Source organism: Meriones unguiculatus, chromosome 20 (genome assembly GCF_030254825.1).
Source record: "Meriones unguiculatus strain TT.TT164.6M chromosome 20, Bangor_MerUng_6.1, whole genome shotgun sequence".
Taxonomy (NCBI): Eukaryota; Metazoa; Chordata; class Mammalia; order Rodentia; family Muridae; genus Meriones; species Meriones unguiculatus.
Genome location: NC_083367.1, coordinates 56,856,422 through 56,876,472, shown reverse-complemented (window position 1 = coordinate 56,876,472; position 20,051 = coordinate 56,856,422). Strand labels below are relative to the sequence as shown.

Sequence of the window (20,051 nt, the reverse complement as noted above, 5' to 3'; positions counted from 1 at the left end):
CTGCCTCACAGCAAATAGGCTGGGAAAAATTCAGCAGCTTTGGACAATGAAGTACAGGAAAAGGTCCTCTTCATATCAAGACTACTGATCTCCCAATCTTGGTCATCTGAGAGAATCTACTTAATTTTTGAATCCTCTTTTTTCCTATGTGTAACTCCAAGAACAGGTAGTGAATGATAGAAAAACTTGAAATACTCAGGGCAATGGGGAAGCCATTCATAGGAAGAATACTTTTTTTAATATTAAGGAAATAAAGTAAAGTGGGTTCTTGAAAACAGAATAAATATATCAATGAGATGAGTCCTATAGACCATGAACTATACTGTTGAGTACAGTCTGTGGAAGCAAACTCTTTAGAGATTAGCATGATGGTATACTTCCTGTGGCTAGCTACAGTGTGTACCTCCCTTAAATAGCCACACACTTCTTTCCTACTGAGCGTTTGTGCACACTTCACAAGGAAAATTAAGTTCCTCAGGGCTGGAGGGATAGCTCAATGGTCAAGAGCGCTAGCTGCTCTTCCAGAGGACCCAGCACCCACATAGGAGCTCACAACCACCTGTAACTCCAGTCCCTGGGGGAGATATGGTACCCTCTTCTGGCCTCCTCAGGCACCAGCACACACATGTGGACAGACCTATATGTAGGGCAAACACACATACACATAAAAATAAAATGAAGACCGTAGCCCACTATGCAGCAGGTCACACACATTGTGAGGACTAACTATGGTTGGATCTGAATTAGCAGCACAAGCAAGGACATCCTCTTAGACATCCACTGGCATTTCTCACTCCTGTGACTTCAGTCCCTTGGAGAAACCATAAATAAACTGTGTAGCTGTATCATTCCTTCTTTGGGGAAAGTTGGCCTCGATACAGTCAGGAAAAATAAACAAAACATATTGGGCAACTTGAGAGTAAGCCAAGGGCTACCCTATGCTCTGAATATTTGGGGATGAGTCAAGGTAATTACTTCCACCCCACTTGGATTACAGACTTGGAAATCAGGCAAGGAAATTTCTATATAAGATCACTATGGCAGATCAGAGCACATCCAAAGGTTCATGAAGATTCATTGTCTGTGGCTACGTGTTATCGAGGAGCAATTAAATAGTCAGAGTAGTTAAATAGTCACTGAAAACTATCGAGTATTTCTTCTGAAGAGTCTTCGTTTTCAAAGAACTTCCTGCTCAGTTGGTCCAGCTATATCAGTGCCCATGTGAACAACCAGAGGAATCAGTTCTAACTACTAAAATGCCTGCTATAGGCTTCACTCAACCACTCAGAAAATCAAGATGGCATTTCCCCAAGGCTGGAGGAGTGACTGCTGTTTTTGAGGACCATGGAAACACATCTTGGTTTTGTTTTTAGCAGATGGCCAACATCCTAGGCAAGGAGAGATGAGTTGCAGATTTACTCTTCAGCTGTGACATGTTAACAAGGGATGAGGGTTTGTGCTAAAGTCACAACACATGGCCTGTTTGTTTCCCTTTCACTGGTAACACTGGCAGACACAGAGAAAGCCTTCACGGTGCTCGTGGAAGACGAGGCTGCTTACACATCAGCTGAGATCCCTTTTCTGAGCAGCGTGGTTCTGCCCTTTCAGCAGGAGGCTGTGTCAGTGTCCCTGCTGTGACTGACATGAGTGGAGCAGGCTGGGAGCTGGAGTGTGAGAGGCATGTGGAACCAGCCCGGTAGAGACGGCGAGTTCACTCTAGGTGAGAAGCAGAGGCGGGTGCCAGGAGGTGACTTGAAGAGTAGTTGGAGGCAGATTGAAGAGTTTCTCATTGATTCTACAAGCGAGGTGTGTGGAAATTTGTCAACAGGTGAAGAATATATCTGAGAGTTAGGCATACTGAAACCATGAAAGCTGAAGCACCAAATGGCCTTTGTGGGACTATGGGTGACAGATGAGAACAGTAAAAGAAGGGATGGGAAAGGGTCCACGAGCCAAGCTTTTCTAACTCACTACTAGAAATGAATCTAGGGAAGCTTGGCAAGACTGGGAGACAGGCCAGGCCAGGCAGGAGCTCTGGACGTTGTCATTTTTGCAATTACATAGCCGGTGGATGAGTGCTGGCCGTAAGCTTGCTTTCTCCTTTTTATTCTGTCCAGAGATTTGACTCTAGATCCTGTCTAGACCTAAAACTGACAACATTGATTTTCACAGCTTATATGCAAATTAAAAGTTAATCCCTTCTAAAAAGTTCTTTTTCTACTTTCTTTGCCTCCCCACCACTTCCTAAAAATACCTGAGGGTGAATTGGAACACATTGATGAATGTTTAAATACACTATCTGGATTCTTTGTAAATATTTATTATAAGATTGGACACCAGTAAAAACATGTATTACTATTTAGAATTTGTGCTTTATTAAAAATGTTTCCAACTGAAAATAAATTAGAAAGTGGGAAACTGTTTTTATCACATCCTTACAATTTCTTTTTCTGTTGTGCACCTAAGCTAATGGTATTTAAAAACTACACATGGATGGCTCTTTACTGTTCTTCTAGAGAACCTGAGTTTAGTTCCTAGAGGATGTGATGCCCTCTTCCAGCCTCCACAGGCAACTGCACTCATGTGCACATACCCACCTGCAGGTACACACATATATTCATACTTACAAACAAAAAAATCTTTCAAAAATAAAACCTACACGTAATCCATTTCTTTAAGATGCAGTTACTTGAACTGCAAGAAGGAGAATTAGCCTCTCTCAGGGATGAGCCCCCCTTCCTGGTTATCCAATACAAAGGCAGAGAGCTGGGGAGAATGGGGAGACAAAACAGAAGGGTGAGGGTGATGTAATTCTATTTTAATTGAAAATCCATTTATAAAAAAGAAATATGTAATTCTTAACATCTAGAGGCTATTGCACAACAGTAATTCAGATATATGTACCTGTATCTGCTGTTGCACACGCAGAGGAGCAGACAGAGAAGGCCCTCTTTTCCTTGTTGGCCTCTGGGCTAGATCTGCGCCATTGCTCTCCTCCTCAAAGCCTCAGTCTCACAACAAAACCTTGCAACCATTGTTCCTGGCTCTGCAGTGGGCATTTGTGGTCAGTCAGGACCAAGTGCTGCTGGGCTAAACCAAGGCTGGTTTCACTCGTCCTGACTCTCGAAGGCACTCTGCTTTAGGTTCTTGTGGGCTCTACTTCCCAGAAACACGACAGACTAACTGCCATTTGGTTTCTGGTGTTTGTCACCTTGGAAGAGAGAGTTCGTGGCTATTTTATCCTATGGTTAAAACTCTGACAAGAACTGAGACAAAATGTAGCTGTAATCTCTCAAAATAGGTTTCAGGGCCACAGCACACATCAGAAGATGGGTAACTTGGGAAGTTAAAAGAAGTGTTGATTCTTATCACCCCTCTGAAAACATCTATACACCAACACTGTAATGCCAGCCATGTTATGTTTTCCACCAAAATCATCCCAGAAATGACTGGATGACTTTTGCAGCCAATAGGAATGGTGAAGGGCAAACAGCTAGAATTTCTAGAGGAAGGAAAGAGGCATCTGCCTTTCGTACTGCTCAGTTTCTTAGCGATGATCATGTCTGCTCTGACACAGCCCAGTGTATGGCACATGTCCTAACCCTACCCCCTTTCTGGTGGCCATACTGGCAGGAAGGAGGATACTTCCAAAGAGATCCCCCTTTCATTATCAGACTATAGAAACAATGGTCCTCAAGAAATTGGAATTTCTCAGGAATCTTAACTTGGGAAAAGAAAAAGCTGAAGCTTCCCAAATAGAGGGAAAGAGATCTCATGTCATCTGACAATTTGTCAGATCACCTTGAAGGAGAGACAACAATGATGAGTGCTTCAGACTACAGTGCAACCAGAACTGCATAGGCATACATAGCTCTGTCCTTGGATTTAAACCTCAACCTCATATCAGGACCTCAGAAGTGAAAATGGACTCGTGTAAGAGTGTCCATAGGACCTCTTCTGAGGGCAGACACAATTTCTTTCTCTGCTTTTCACTACTGTTTGTTGTTGTTGTTGTTGTTTTTTAATTGGCCCATTGAAGATGTCTGCTGAGCCTGACTCATTGGGGTTTGCCAGGGCTCAGGCTCTGACCCTAGCAACTCCAAGAACAATCAGTATTATATGTCAACCTCATCTCATAATAATATGAAGATGTTACTTTACAAAATAAATACATCCATGTGCCTGCAAATTTCATGATTTTATTATTTCTAATAGCAGTATTCCATTTTGTAAATGCGCCACAATTTCTGTATCCATTCTTCCATTGAGGGACATCTAGGTTGTTTCCAGATTCTAGCTATTATAAATAAAGCTTCTATGAACATAGTTAAGCAAATGTCCTTGTTGAATGGTGGAGCATCTTTCAGGTATATGCCCAGGAATGGTATAGCTGGATCTTGAGGTAGCACTAGTCCCAATATTCTGAGAAAGCACCAGATTGATTTCCAAAGTGGTTGTACAAGTTTACACTCCTACCATCAATGGAGGAGGGTTCCCCTTTCTCCGCATCCTCTCCAGCATGTCTTGTCACTTGAGTTTTTGATCTTAGCCATTCTGATAAGTGTAAGATGGATTCTCAGAGTCGTTTAGATTTGCATTTTTCTGGTGACTAAGAATGTTGAGCATTTATTTAATTGTTTCTCTGCCATTCTATAGTCTGTTGAGAATTCTCTGTTTAGCTCTGTACCTCTCTTTTAATTGGATTGTTTGGTTTGTTGGTGTCTAATTTCTTGAGTCCTTTATATATTCTGGATATTGGCCCTCTGTCAGATGTAGGGTTGGTGAAGCCAGTCTGTAGGCTACCGTTTTGTTCTGTTGACAGTGTCCTTTGCTTTACAGAAGTTTTTTAGTTCCATGAGGACCCGTTCAAAACAAAGAAATCATGAAATTTTCAGGTAAATGGATGGAACTAGAAAAGATCATTTTGAGTTAGGTTACCCAGAACCAGAAAGACACACATGCTATATACTCACTTATCAATGGATATTAGCCATATAATATAGGCTAATCATACTAAAACCTACAGACCTAAAGAAGCTAAACAGCAAGGAGGACCCTAGGGAGGATGCTTAAATCTCATTCATAATGGTAAACAGGATAGACACCATAAGCAGTGGAAGAGAGGGAACAGGACAGGATCCCTCCATAGAGGTCCCCTAAAAGGCTCCATCCAGCAGGGGATTAAAGCAGATGCTGAGACTCACAGCCAAACTTTGAGTAGAACACAGAGAGCCTTATGGAAGAATGGGGAACAGAAGGATCCAGAGGGGACAGGAGCAACACAAAGAGACTAACAAAGCCAAAAATTCTGGGCCCAGGGGGCCTGCAGAGACTGATGGACCAACGAAGGACCATGCATGGAGAGGACCTAGACCCTCTGCTCAGATGTAGCCGATAGGCAAATTAAGTCTTCATGTGGGTTCCTGAATAAGGGGAGCAGGGGCTCTCTGACATGAACTTTGTTGTCTGATTTTTGATCATTTCCCCCTGGTAATGCAGCCTTGCCAGGCCACAGAGGAAGAGGATCAAGGTAGTCTTGATGAGACTTGATAAGCTAGGATCAGGTGGCAGGGTAGGAGGACTCCCCATTTCAGTGGACTAGGGGAAGGGAATAGGGAGGAAGAGGTAGGGAAGGGGGAACCAGAAGGAGATGAGGGAGGGGGCTACAATTAGGATATAAAATAAATAAACTGGAAAGAATTAAAAAAAAGAGACACAGTCTACCCTGCCAGTCATGAATTCTCCCAATCCCCAGGTCATTTGGAACAAGAAATCTACTGCCTTCCTTTCCCTCAGCAGACTGTAAGGACAGGCTACAAATCAGTTAGGCCTGGCACACTAACTCACATGGCAGAGATGTGGTCTCTCTCATCCATGCAGAAGACTGGAGGTCACACCAAGACTCACACAGCATTGGCTAGTTTTTTTTTTTTTTTTTTTTTTTTGCCTTTTCAGAAATGCCTGGATATCTCAATTGGGCAGCTATCTTCTATCTTTTTGAAGCATTTTCAGTATTTGGAAATATGTGCATCTATGGTAACCAGTTTCCAACTTTTCAAGCTCTAAAGCAAGGGCTGAAGATGGACATCTTACGAAGACAATCTCATCTAATATCTTTAATTCTACACCATTCAGGCTTGCCCACAGTTGCATATGAAGCCGTCAATTTATCAAACAGTGACATCTTCCTCTTTCCAGAGTCTGCCCAACATTTCAGGAACACGCTGAAGACAGTTTCTCTTCATGTCGCACCATTTTGAGTTGGCTGATGTGGGAACTGTGGACCTTAAAGAGCTGGAAACAGCATACTTTTTGATAAGACTCATACAGTTGGCTTATGTACTGAAAATGTTTCATTAGACACACCGGAAAACTGGTTAGCTCAGAGAATCCACAGAGAGCAGAAACAGTCTCCTTTAAGTTTCTTAAGTGATTAATAATTTCATTAACTATTAGAATGTTGGCAGGAGGAATCAAAGGATGTGATGGATGGGGAGAAAGCAGGGTGGAAAGCAGCAGCTGTCCCTAATTACTGACTGGAAGGAAGGGAACTGGAAGGAAGGGAAAAGCTTCAAAACCAATGTGTGCTCCTGCTCTTGAATCCTATCAGGGGTTTCCATCCCACTCACACACAGCACCTTGGAAAAGCAACATTCCACTAAGACAAACAGAGGAAAGAACTTTATGGGAAATGGGAAACACACAGATTTAAATGATCCTTCCTGTTGTCCCTAATAAAGGACCATGAAGCAAGACTTTCCACTGCAAAGTTGGCATTCAAGATCCTTCCAAACCCGCATTTTTTTGTGGAGTTGCTGTGTAAACATATGTACCCGTCACCCTTTCTCTGAGCTCCTTGGGCTGACTTCCATACAAAATAATGACAGTGAGAGGAACTTCGTGTGAATCTGCTGTAGCTTCCAGGGCCCTGGGGAATTTATTAAAAACACATTTTAAAAGATGGATATTAATTTTTCTCTTGAAAGAATTGTGAGAAATTTTTGATTTTTGTTTGTAATGGATCATCAAAAAATGAGGATGTGTGTGTGTGTGTGTGTGTGTGTGTGTGTGTGGTTTTGACATTTATTTGAGCTCTGTAGCATTGCAGCATCCTGAAAATGTTGTAATACAAACAGGATTTTAAAAATGTATCTCATCAGCATAAAAATATTCTCTAAGCTGTATTTGTCTTACTGCAAAAATAAATTGAAGAAATTGCTCATTTATGTGGTGAACACAGTAAGAGTCACAACACTATCCCAAAAGCTGTCATCCCTGGAGCAAGACAACAAAATCCAGGGATGACAAATGCTAGGAGATTGGGCATTCCGTGAGTTTACTGCGGAACAAGCATAGCTCCATTTCCCTGGGTCCAAGAGGTAAGATGCATGCCATGTCCCACGATTCACATCACAGAAAACAACTGACAGAAATGAGAAACAGAAGATGAAGAACAAGAAGAAGCTATGAAGGCTTGGCAGTGGTAAGCAAGGTGATACTCAAAAATCAGCTATGGCCGTTATAGGAGAATTTAGACAACTCCTAATTCCAAAGGATTCCAAACCTACTTCGAAACTTCTCCTCAGAGACTCTCAGTACTGAGATAAGTACAGATCATTCCAACCAACAGGCCTCCTGCACATTTTTCTCCTTTCATCCTTCAACACTGAGACTTCATTGGACCAAACAGCCAGGCACAGACTGTGAGACCTCATAAATACCCTTTAGAACTGTGAGCTCAAAGGTCATTCCGTCAGGATAAACAGTTTTTCTTCTCTCTCTCTTTATCTACCAGATACTGAAAATAAGTGGTTCCCTCAAACAATGAAGAATGATGTATCATTTCCCCGACTTCCAACTTCTCCTAGGCTCGTATGTTCATCACACTGACCCCTTTCATCATGCCTCCTCAGAGCCCAGTGTCTCTGTTTCCTCCAAGGCAGCTTGCAGTGAGGGACAGGATTATTCCCTGCTCTGGGAACACCTCTTGTGATTTGGCCTGCCAATAAATGTCTAAAGTTGCTGAAAACTGACTCGGCAATCACGCTGTGAAACAGTGGAGCTCAGTTGCTCTCCTGCCCCTAAGTCTTGCTGCCTACCTCAAGGCTGATCTCGCATGAAAGTATGAGAGTGGGATGGTATGGAGCCAGTTTGGCTCTCTTAGAGAAACATCGTTTTAAGGGTGGTCACGTGGCTCTGGAGAGTCACTGAGGGCTTGCACGCAACGGAGGCCTCTTCTTGCTCTGAGGAGCCTCCCCGTGGCCTCCCATGTGCAGCCATTGCTGCGGCATATAATTCATTATATTTAGTTCAGTATCTATCTTGACTTGTTTCGTTTTAAAATAAGCATTTAAGATATTCATAATCGGCAGTTTGCATCGCGGTATGTCGAAGGAGGAGTGGGCGCCGGGACCTCGCTGTGCGTCCGCCTGGCCTCGCTGTGAGCCGGCTTGCAGTTCCCTGTGGGCCGTAGTCCTCAGCACCTGAAATCTAGGATAACCAGCCACAGACGGTGGGCGCGACCGCCGCTGTGTGCACCGCAGCCATCCTGGAGTACCTCACCGCAGAGGCGCTTGAGTTGGAAGGACATGCCTCAAAAGACTTAAAGGTAAAGCATGTTACCCCTCGTCGTTTGCAACTTGTTCTTCGTGGAGATGAAGAGTTGGACTCTCTGATCAAGGCTACAGTTGCTGGGGTGGTGTCTTCCCGCATACCCACAACTCTCTGATTGGGAAGAAAGGACAACAGAAGACCATCTAAGGATGCCTGGATTTCTTACTATCTCAGGACTCGAAATACTCTTAACAGCTGTCCAGTGTTGGTGATTCCAGTGGACTCTATCTCTGTGAAAAACACCATTTTGCCTTTTTTGTAAGTCTATTTGAGCAAGTTGGAGGCTTAATTAGCCTTCCAGGCAACCAAATTTCTGCATTTGAGTCTTAACCATATGTAAGTGTTACTGTGGCTTCAAAGAAGCTATTGATTCTGAAGTAGTGGGGTTTTTGATTGAGTTGATTGTTTTTAAAAAACTGCTTGGATTTTAATTGTGATGCAGAAGTTATAGTAACAATCATTTGGTTTTGTACAGACATTATTTCCACTCTGGTGGATAAGCTCAATAAAGGTCATATCCCAAACTAGTTTTAAATTTGCTTAATAATTGCAAAAAAAAAAAAAGATTTTCATAATCAAATTGTGCATTAGCCACTATTTTAATCGTCATTAACAAAGGCAATCAATACGCGTTTTTGTTTTGTTTTGTTTTGTTTTTCAGTCAGTTTCTCCTACTATACCCTGTGGCTCCAAGAGCTAGGAATAAAAAATAAAACAAGATAAATCCCCTCTGAATTCCAAAGTAAAGAAGAGGACTGTACAGTGCAAGGAAATGAAAACAAGCACATGGGTCCAGTTACTGCCCTGATATGTGGAAGTTAGACTTACAAGTCCTGAAATGAAAACAGGTTTTAAGTCTTTTCAGCGCTAAGTAAGGATATGGTGGACCGAGGCAAGGCAGACAGGAAATGAAGCTGGAAGCAGAGCAGTCACAAGGGAGACTGTCACATGGCTCCAGAGCCAGTGTTTTAGGCTTCCGTTTGCACGAGAGACACTGTGGAAGGGAAAGCTGAGTGTCAGAATGAGGCTTCAGCTGTGTACACAGACGTTTGACAGGAAGGAGTGTGCAGATCCCAGCCAGTGCTGAAGAGAAAGCTGCTTTCTCTCTGTAGGAACTGGAAAGGCTGGAGAGGCTGTTTCTGTGAAGGAGGTTTGCTTGGTTTTAGGCCCTGTGTCCTTCAGGGTTTCCACCATTCCACAGGTGTCTCAGGATTTGTTTTCCGTCACTCTGCTTGTACTAGCCAATGATGCAGATCAAATCTGCCCTCGCTTGTTTTGCTTCATGCATCTGTCACCTTGCCTTTCACCACAGGAGAGACTTGCAGAATTAAGTGTTGAGGTCTTGGTACATTTTAGGTTATTAATTATTTTTTCCAAGCCTCAGATTCATTTCCTTAAAATAAGAATCACAGAATCCTAAATAACACAGATGCTGCACAAGTGAGCTGACCCAGAAGAGGACCCGTGATTGGTGAGAAAGCACCAGGCTCATCATGTGGCCTGTTTCCTCTGCTGCTATTTTTCATAAAGATCCCAAAGGATGGATTGATTCTGAAATTTATTGGGGCACAGGCAGGAATTCCTGAGGAACACAAGTATACAATTCATCACAGGGAAAAAAAAACAACAAAACAAACAACAACAACAAAAAAAACCTGACTTCTATCATGGTGGCAATAACAGGGTTGAAGCCTCAGGATAGTATTTCTGATAAGATTCCAAAAGAGCTGAAAGTTTAATACTCCCAACATATTTAAAGCCAAAAAAAAAATCTCTCTCTTTTATGTCTTCCAAATCCCTTTTCCTCTCAGCTTTTCCAAAATGCTGAAGGGCAAAATAAAACAAAGAAAATGTGTTTCTACTCACGAAATGTTAAAATAAATATGTAATGATTTCTTGGTTAAAATTTTCCTTTCCAAGATAAAAATAATTTGGAGTCACATATGATAACTATTAATGTGACCATTCCAAACTGTGAGGCATTGGTATTCCTCAGGCAGCCCACAGGCCAGTGAGCAGAATCAAGGAGCAGAAAGTGGAGGGTGATGGCCAGTCAGAGGTTGCTACACAGAGCTGCATTTTGGCATAGAATGAGAGAGGGGCTGTGCATCCCTGTGCCACTCTGCAGCCATGGTCCAGGAGCTTCCCAAGGTCAAACCCACAGATATTTCCTGCTGTAACCTCTGAGGCTCCCTGGTTGTCTCGATTGTGCCATGGTGTAGGTTGTGCCGTTGTGTGGGTTGTTTGTGGGTTGTGTTGTGTTGCGGATTGTATTGTGATATGGGTTGTGTTATGTTGTGGGTTGTGATGTGTTCTTGGTTGTACTGTGATGTAGGTTGTATTGTTGTGGGTTTTACTGTGATGTGTGTGATATATTATAGGTGTGTTGTAGGTTGTATTATGATGTAGGTTGTGTTATGCTGTGGGTTTCGCCATTGTGAGGGTTGTGATGTGTTGTGGGTTATATTGTGATGAGGGTTATACTGTGATGTGCTGTGAGTTGTGTTGTGTTGTGGGTTGTGTGCATTGTAGGTTTTGTGATGTGAGTTGCATTGTTATGTAGGCTGTGCTGTGCTGTGTGTTGTGTTGTAGGTTGTGTTGTGATGTGGATTGTGCTGTGATGTGTGTAGGTTGTGTTGTGAAGTGGATTGTGCTGTGCTGTGCTGTGGGTTGTGTTGTGTTGTGGTCCTTCATGGCTTCACCCCTATTTTTCAAGACTGTGGCTATGGCATTCCAACAGTTCTAAGAGTTACTGCGCCACTTACCAACTGAATTTTAGAATGTCTCTAGCCACTCACTCTCTATTTGCTTTTCGCCATGAAGTGTGGACCCCCAGGTTTGTTTCACATGAGCGTCATGTCCCATTGCCAATACTGGAAATCACTGCCACGTCCACTTATGGTGTCATAATTTATTAAATGTCTTTTTTTTATGGCATTTTGGGTATAATGTCAGCAAGGACAACAACTCATTATTTTCAGTGAACTTGAAAGTCCAGTTCAGGAGCAGAGCAGCCATACAAGAGCTGCAGGAAGGGAAACAGGAAGGCAGAAACCCTGATGCTGAAGGAAAGAAACTCCTTAGAAGACAAGATGCACTCAGAGTGGAATTCAATGCCCCACAAAGGGAGAGGGCTGAGCGACAGTGGTTCCCAAAGGCAGGAACCAAAGTGGCTTCTCCCCTGAAACAGCAGCCAGCACAGCACATCATTTCAGACCCTGGGTGAGTACTGTGTGGTTTCAGTCTCCGGACTGCTTTTATGCCATGAAGAGTTTTTTTTTTAAAGCCCATGTTTCTAATGAATGATTTATGAACATTGTGCGTGTGCATTGGGTAAGATACTTATTCTACATTCACTCTAATATCTGATGCAGAATACATACCCATTGAGAATCTATGAAATGAATGGAAGATTCTCCTCAAATATAACACTTTAAGAAAGAGCTTTACAGCATTCAGAACGATGTAGATAGAAATGTGAATTAGCCCTTCTGCTGAAGACTCTTCTGTTCTCTTGTTTGATTGTTTTTTCTAACAGTCCTACAATCCTCAAGCACTCATGGCCTTGGGTCCCTCTGCAAAACACTTGCTGGATTACTACTCCTCTGAGAAGGTCAAAGTGGGACATGTTTGGTGACCAAATATGGAATATAAAATGGTGTGAATTCTACACTTTGGAGCTTTGGAAGGTGATCCATATAAACCAAAGCAATGAAAACTCACATTGTGTGTTTCTTTCAATTAATTATGAACAAAACTGCTTTTCTATAGAATATCTCTCAGGAACCCTCAGAATTAGCCTCCTCAGATAACACATGTTAAAACTGGGTTTTGATCATTTGTCCAGATATAAGAGGAAAAGCAGAAAATCATCACAAAAGGCTTCCTGTTTTAGGTGCTTGCTAACATTGGTCCACCAGACTAAGTTCTTAATTGTTATTAAATTAGTTGGAAAACAAAGCACCTCCCCCCACACACACACCTTGAGAGCAGAGAGTCCCAGGTCAGACCACAGTCAGGCAGCTCTGATGCCAGCAGAACCTTCAATCTGGCTAAAAGCACTCTGAGGAAAACAGATGATTAATAAACAGGTCACACTGTCAATGAAGTCTTCAGCTGTGTCTTCATAAAGATAAGAATCAGTGCAAAACAGGACGTATGAGTACCTTATTCTTTTCTCCTCCCATCATCTGCATCCGTTTCCACAGATAGTTATCAACTCTGCAAAGTATGTCTTATTATATTTTTAGCAAGCATATTAAGGTAATAGGGACAGGAAATAAATTCCACTTGTCTGAAGTATACAGTTGGCCATTTTAATCCATGTTGGCCCACGTGAGACAAACAGGCTGGGTGATAAAGTGAAACTGCGGCCTCCTCTAAGAGCACCTCCATCTTTGAAATTGCCTCCTTCCTGGGGCTCCTGCTCCAAGCCTGGCCCCAGGAAAGCATGGTTCTTTCTACCAGCAGAGTTCTTCATCTTGTACTTCTGTTGGTTATGACATCGTGTCTGTGTCCTTTTACACGTGATTAAGTATCTCCAATCATTTGTGCAGCAATATGATCCAGTAGTTCACGTCTCAATGTTACTTATCGTCATGTCATTGCAGGGTGACTGATGGTATCCCAACTAGCAGACTTTGACCAACAGCCCACCAGTCTGCTGACCCCAGGCTGCCTGTACCTCTGACGACTCGCTCTATCCCAGACTTTTCTATAATTCTTAATATGAAGGATGTGATTACATAAATAATCACAGGCAGAAACATTTTTTTTCATGAGTCTCATGGTTAAATAGCATCGAACAATGTGACAAATAGTCAATAAATATTTGCAGAATTAATCAATCAATAAACACAATGGTTCCAGATAGTCAAACATAATTAAGGCATTTTTTTATATTCAAGAGAAGAATTCTTCAAGAATGAATATTTTTAAATTGATTTGACTCAGTCATTGAATGACTATGTAGTCTTACCTGTTCTGAAAAATATCTTTTCATTCAACATTATCAGAGATAATTCAGATTTTAATTAACAGTTTCTACCCACAAGAGCATAGTGTATAATTTGAGATTATTATATTTGAAAAAAAAAAATTAAGTGACTTTCGCTTAGACAATAAGGTTTATCTCACATACAATGTGCAATACATGATGCAAATCAGGCAGAAAACAGGCTGGGCAATTCGCCACTCTCATCATGCATGGCGACAAAACGGGGCACCCCTTAGATGGAGTCCTCACAGCAGTGTCTTCAGACCCCCACAAACTCTACTCACTAATGCAAATGCTGCCACTATGGAATCAGTCTGTGTGTAAACAGTAATGAAATGTGGGGAGGGGCCCACATTAACATTCTGTAGATGGAGGAGTGAGTCATTTGTAAGTTAGAATGCTCTGGAGGAAAGTGGCTCTTACTAGTTAAAAATGTAATGCCTTTGTAGGACGTGGGTAGCTCACAGACTTTGAAATCTGTAGACCTCTGTTATGGAGCCATTACAGGGCAATCACAACAGGGCAGACAAACCAAGCAAAGCAGCCATGAGAGAAGCACCCGGGCCTCAAGCTGTCTTTGAGTCTCTCTGCCGGAGAAGACATCCAGGACATCCTCAGAAAGTTTTCTCTCAAATCTCAGCTACAGCCCAGGTTCCTAGAAGGCCTGGAAGAATGACCTCCGTGAGGAGCTTACCTGACCTTGTGGCAATGGTGATGGCCTGAACTGACCAGCTTACCAAGTCCAGCAAGATCCTAAGTACTAAGAGAAAGAAGAAATAGATAGCAAGTCACTATTAAAAGCGAGCTCTGGGGTGGGTAGTCCACAGTGGAGTGCCTGCCAAGCCTACATGAAACCCAGAGTCATCTCCAGCATGTGTGGACAGTGGCAGGGAGCTACAGTCCAGAGGATACGAGCTACAGGAACACAGGATGTGAGCGATGCGCTCTGTTGGTACAGAGTGGAGTGAACCCGTATGGACTGGCAGAAGTAAACAACTTAATGGATAGCTAGCAGCCAAAGGCTTTCCAGGAAGAACAGGCTATACCTGCAAGACGGCTGAGCTAGAACTTTTTCTTGGTCACAGACTTCACTTGGACTGTTTTGACAGGTTAAATAGTATCTGCCTTTTGCTTTCCATTCTATAGGCCTCCTTCCAGGAGCTACATGCTCAAAGAAAAGCATTTTCCAGACAGAAAAATGACCTACCCCTAGTGGAGAGGCATATTCCAAACAACCAGTAGGAAAGGCTAAGAAATCCACACAGGGAAACTGCTGGAAAGATCTTATGGAAAACTGAATTGGACTCATACTTTGGAACATCTGTCACCTGTAATATTTCAAAAGCATCTGAATATACATTTCAGAAATGCAGCTGAACTGCCCAATAAAAATATTTTTAAAGCTATCACATTCCCAAACTGTCTCTATAAATCAACACATACTCTTGTCATTGTCTATACATATGTTCTAAGTTAAAAGGAATTTTATGAGCTTTGAACATCTTTTACTCATTTTTTTAGTATCTTAGTGCTAAGCTAATGTATTTTCCCCTAGCAAAATCTTACAGAGTGTGAAGCAATATTAACATGAACAGAGAAAACAAACCCAAAATTTAAATTGGCATTACAGGGCATAGTAGCAAGTCATGTCAGGCTGCCCCTATTTTATGAACTGCCAGGACTTAAGCAATACTAGCTGCGAATAGTCATGTACTCGTAACATTAGAGATGCAGAAATGCTTGTGCCTTCTGAGAGGAAAAGATGGAAGTTTATATCAACTTCTATATCCACCGAATATACATATAAACCTACCTGTGTGTCAGTCAGATTTCTTATACATGTCATAAATGTCATGCTACCCAGGTGGGACACCAAGATAGTATGATCTTAAGCTAGATGACAGCTATCATCTCTTTTATCTGGGTTGCCATAGTAACGCTACCGGTGCTTTAACACTGCACAAAATTATTTTGTGATACAGCTAATTTTTTCTCACTACAGTAAAGTGGCAAACTATAAAAATGGGCCACTATGGTAGGAAGGGAGACAAGCAGACAAGCATGTGATGGAGAAAAAGGAGAAGCCCAGACTCTAACCAGAGAACAAGGAGAAAGTATGAGGGAAAGAACACACCGGGTGTGAGCAAAGCGGCAAAGGCAATGGATGGATTGGCTGTGCGTAAACAATCCACAGAAATGTTTCTTAAAGAGGATTTTATCAGCCCCCAGAGTTCCTTAAAAAATTCCCCCAATGCAACTAAACTTCTTCACTGCACAGAGAAATATGAAAATATCAACAAAAAAACAACAGAAAGACTGGTCAGCAAAGGCCACACAGAGATGGCACCGATGTGGGAGCAGCCAGCAGGCTGCACGGCAGCCATCACAACCACATTTCATCAAGTGAGAGCAGACTTGAAAAAGAGAGAAATGAATATAAAGGTGAAATTCTTACTAAAAAGTGGGGATTATTAAAAGAATCAAATAAAATCATCATGAAAACTACAAGAGAACTATTGCATTGAATGGGCTTTTATTGAATAGAGAGAGAGGGAGGAACAAGCGAACTTAACACAGTAAATATAAATAGGAATTAGACTCTCCCAACCTGATGATTAAAGCATATGCACAAGCTCAGAGGGACACCTGCAAACCAGGCGCTCCTGGATCTTAAACCTGCTAACGATGAATTGTGATCTTGAGGAAAGACCGTTTTCTCTGAGCATTATCAAACAGTTACTGCTTCATAAATTTTGAAGCAAATTTTCAAAATTATGATGTATTGTATTCCCAAGTATTTTTTTTTCTGATTTGCTACAACTGGCAGCATGCATTTGGTCCACTATGGGGGAATCCACCTTTAAATGCAGACTGGAGTTGACACTTTAGTTCATTCAGATCTAAGGCTGTGGAGAAGAGAGGAGAGAGATGGAGAAATGGAGAGACAGAGATGGGAAGAAAATGGAAAAAATAGAGATAGGTGGGAAGGAAAGGTGGAAAGAGAGAAGGAGAGAGGAGAATGTGGGAGCAGAGAGTGAGAGAGGAGAATCAGAAGCAAGGCTGGTTCAGGAGCTCAGGAAATGCTGCATGAGAAATTGTCTTAGTGAGGGGTTTCCATTGCTGTGAAGAGACACCATGAACATGGGAACTCTTATAAAGGAAGACATTTCATTGTGGCTAGCTTGCAGTTTTTCAGAGGCTCAGTCCATTGTCATCATGGTGGGAAGCATGGCAGTGTTCAGACAGACATGGTGCTGGACAAGGAGCTGAGAGTTCTACATCTTTATCCACAGGTGGTAGGAAATTGTGTCACACTGGGCATAGCTTGAGCATATATGACTTCAAAGCCCACCTCCACAGTGACACACTTTCTTCAACAAGGCCACACCTACTCTCTCTATGGCCAAGCATTCAAACATACGAGTCTATGGGGGGCCATTCCTACTCAAACTACCACAGAAATGGAAAGTGGTGATAGGAGTAGAAATGCTCTATAGGAGTCGAGGACACACACACACCAGGAGCAGGAACAGGACAAGTGGGTCAGGGAACTGACACAGAACCAGCATGCGTGAGCACCATTCTCAGAGTAAACTGCTGCAGGATGGTGGTGAAGTAAGAGCTGGCATTGGTGAGACGCACAGTGATGACACCTCTGGAGGCTCTGAGACCAGTGCTGGGTGTCTGCTCGCTACCACAGGTGTAATATGAACGCTCACTCTGCAGGAGAGCAGAGCAGATGTGGCAGGCACAAAGATTCTACAGACTCCGCACAGTATGGCAGCTTCCTCTCCCAATGCCACGGGGCTGAAAAGGAAATGAACCGGGGCCAGAGAGGCAGAGCTGAACTGAACCAGAGAGCTGACCGGATAACACAGTCATAAGCAACAGCATCATGATTGAGGGTGGTGGTTTGCTGAGTGAACCGATGAGGCAAGAGCAAGAAGCAGAGCTGGGCAGAGAGGGGGAAAAGCCATGGGGATGGTCTGCTCCAGGGGAAATGGGAAATCCCGGGAGGTCTCACTCCTGGGCTTGACATTCTCTGTGTTTCAGCGTAGTTAGTCTGGGGAAATCTGTGTGCTCTCAACAGGGATGTACACTCTACCGCGTTTATTTGTACACACTGGGTGCTGTGGACAGAATGCCGATGCCCTCTCAAGTTCAGGGGTTGAAATTCTTATCCTGCTATGATGGTTTTGTGGGTGATGAGGTCATGAGGGTGAAGGCCCTGACTATGATCCATGCTCCTGTAAAATGGACCCCTTAGGGCTCCCAATTCTCTGCATCATGGGAACCACAGCGAAGAGGATGGTGCTAGGACAGAAGGTGCTGTTGTATGAGAGGGAGGCGGGGAGTACATTTGCTAGAACACCATGCTGAGCTCTGATCTTAGGTCGCCTCTTTGGCTCTCTGACCAGATGTGAAACCTCCAGAACCAAGGAGCAACTCTCTGCTCTGATTCGTTCAGCCTAGTGTTTCCTGATGGCTCCAACAGCCTGAGGCCCAGGTGTCCACCAGGTGATGCCCATCACTCCAGCTGCTTGTCATTCTCCTTTGCTGCTATCTCTCCTGACCTGCTTCCTCAGCTATCGTACTGAATTGCTCTCACAAGGTTTCTGGTTCTCCACTTTGTGTCCATCTTTGCTTTATGCGTTTTGAAACCACTTTTGGATGCTCTAAATAGAATTTTATTAGATTAAGAACCTAAATCCTATTTATATTGAGAATCAGTAAATCTTCTAAGGACATTCCTGGCAAAAAAAAATATTTGTCATAAAACCATCTTTCTTATCTAGTAATGCTAGGAATGTATTTACTTTCTATGACATCTTTTCTTACCTTTGACCTCTGAGTATTTTTTCGTTGTTTTAATCCAGTCCAATAATATTTTTGATGGATTGGCATAACATCATCCCCACTATATTTGGATTTAAACTCTCTCATCTTGTTTTCTTTCTTCCCTTTCAATGACTCTCCCTTTACCACTCTTATTATTTCTACATTAATCAAGTGTCCTAATTTTAATTGTTATCATTCTTTACCACTCTTTTGAAGCATAGTCCAGAGAATAAAACACACATCATGAATTTAATTAGGATTAATGGAGGCCACTACAGTGGCCCTCCTAATGCTTCAGCACAACATGACCACCCTCCTCCTTGTATGCTATTCTGAACATGCTTTCATCCCGCTTGATTTTAGCACCATCAGAACTGAATTGATCCTCGTCAGCAGAAGCGGTCTCTGGTTTGCCTTGAGCTCCCCTTTATCTGAGTTTCTAGGACCATTTCCTTCCTGACCGCTAAGCTTGCTGAACTGAACAATGAAGTGGAGGCTGATGCAGAAAAATCTCTTAAATATTTGCCTGAAAATTATTCTTCTTATCTTTGGGGTTGAAGAACAGTCTTGCTGTGAGTTACCTCTTTTCAACATTTACATACCACATTCAGTCTTCTGACGCATCACTAGTGTGTCTGCAGCTCCCTCTGGCATCATCACTGTCCCCCTTCCACACCCCTCCCCCCTTCCTTCCCGTGCATTGATGTGGTCATTGTCAATGCCATCATTCTCCTCATCACTCAGTTTAGCCTTCCTCACTTAGTGTTTTAGATTTCTTTTTTTTTCTTTTCCATAGTTTTATTTTTCTCATTAGTTACATTTTGTAATTCTGTATCCCAGCTGTATCCCTCATTCCCTCCCCATTCCCACCCTCCCTCCCTCATCTCCTCCCTGCCCCTTTCCAAGTCCACTAGTAGGGGAGGACCTCCTCCCCTTTCATATGACTCCCTTTTGTCAGGTATTTTCAAGACTGGCTGCAAAGTCCTCCTCTGTGGCCTAACAGTACTGCTCCTCCCTTGGGAGGTGGGGAGGTCAAAGAGCCAGTCATTGAGTTCCTGTTAGTAATAGTTCTTATTGGTAGATTGGATTTGGATTTCTCTAAGAGCTGGTGGGTTAACTGCCTTTGCACCAACTTATAACTCACCAAATTTCTTCTCTGGGAAAACATCTGTCCAGGTCCTCTTACCCTTTTAGGGGGTTCTGTTTCTCTTCTGCTGAGGTGCAGACCTTCTGAATGAAATAACAGTGGGTGCAGCTCAGGGCAATGCTGGGTGGCAATCCCTGAGCAACCTGCAAGTTAAGATCACAGATACTTTTCATGGTGGGAAGCTGGTGAAAGTCATTCATTTGGGCTCTACTGCAGAACCCCAGACTACACACCACTATGTGTCTGGGTGAGTCCATTCACAAATCTTTAAATGAGAAACCTTTACATGCCAAGGTCTTTGAACGCAAATTTCAGTGAAAAAATAAATACCTTCCTCGTAGTGATGTGTTTTTTATTGGGAGAAAAATGAGATTATTAAACAAGACAGATACAACAAATAAGAGGAACCAAAAAGAACTACATCAATAAAGAAGAAAGGAACGAAGAGAGGGGCTA

The 20,051-nt window shown here is 42.7% G+C and overlaps 1 pseudogene; it reads left to right on the top strand.

Moving 5' to 3' along the window:
- Positions 1 to 1,680: 1,680 nt before the first annotated feature.
- On the top strand, positions 1,681 to 9,140 carry LOC110552580 (histone H2A.Z-like; annotated as a pseudogene).
- The last annotated feature ends 10,911 nt before the right edge of the window (positions 9,141 to 20,051 follow it).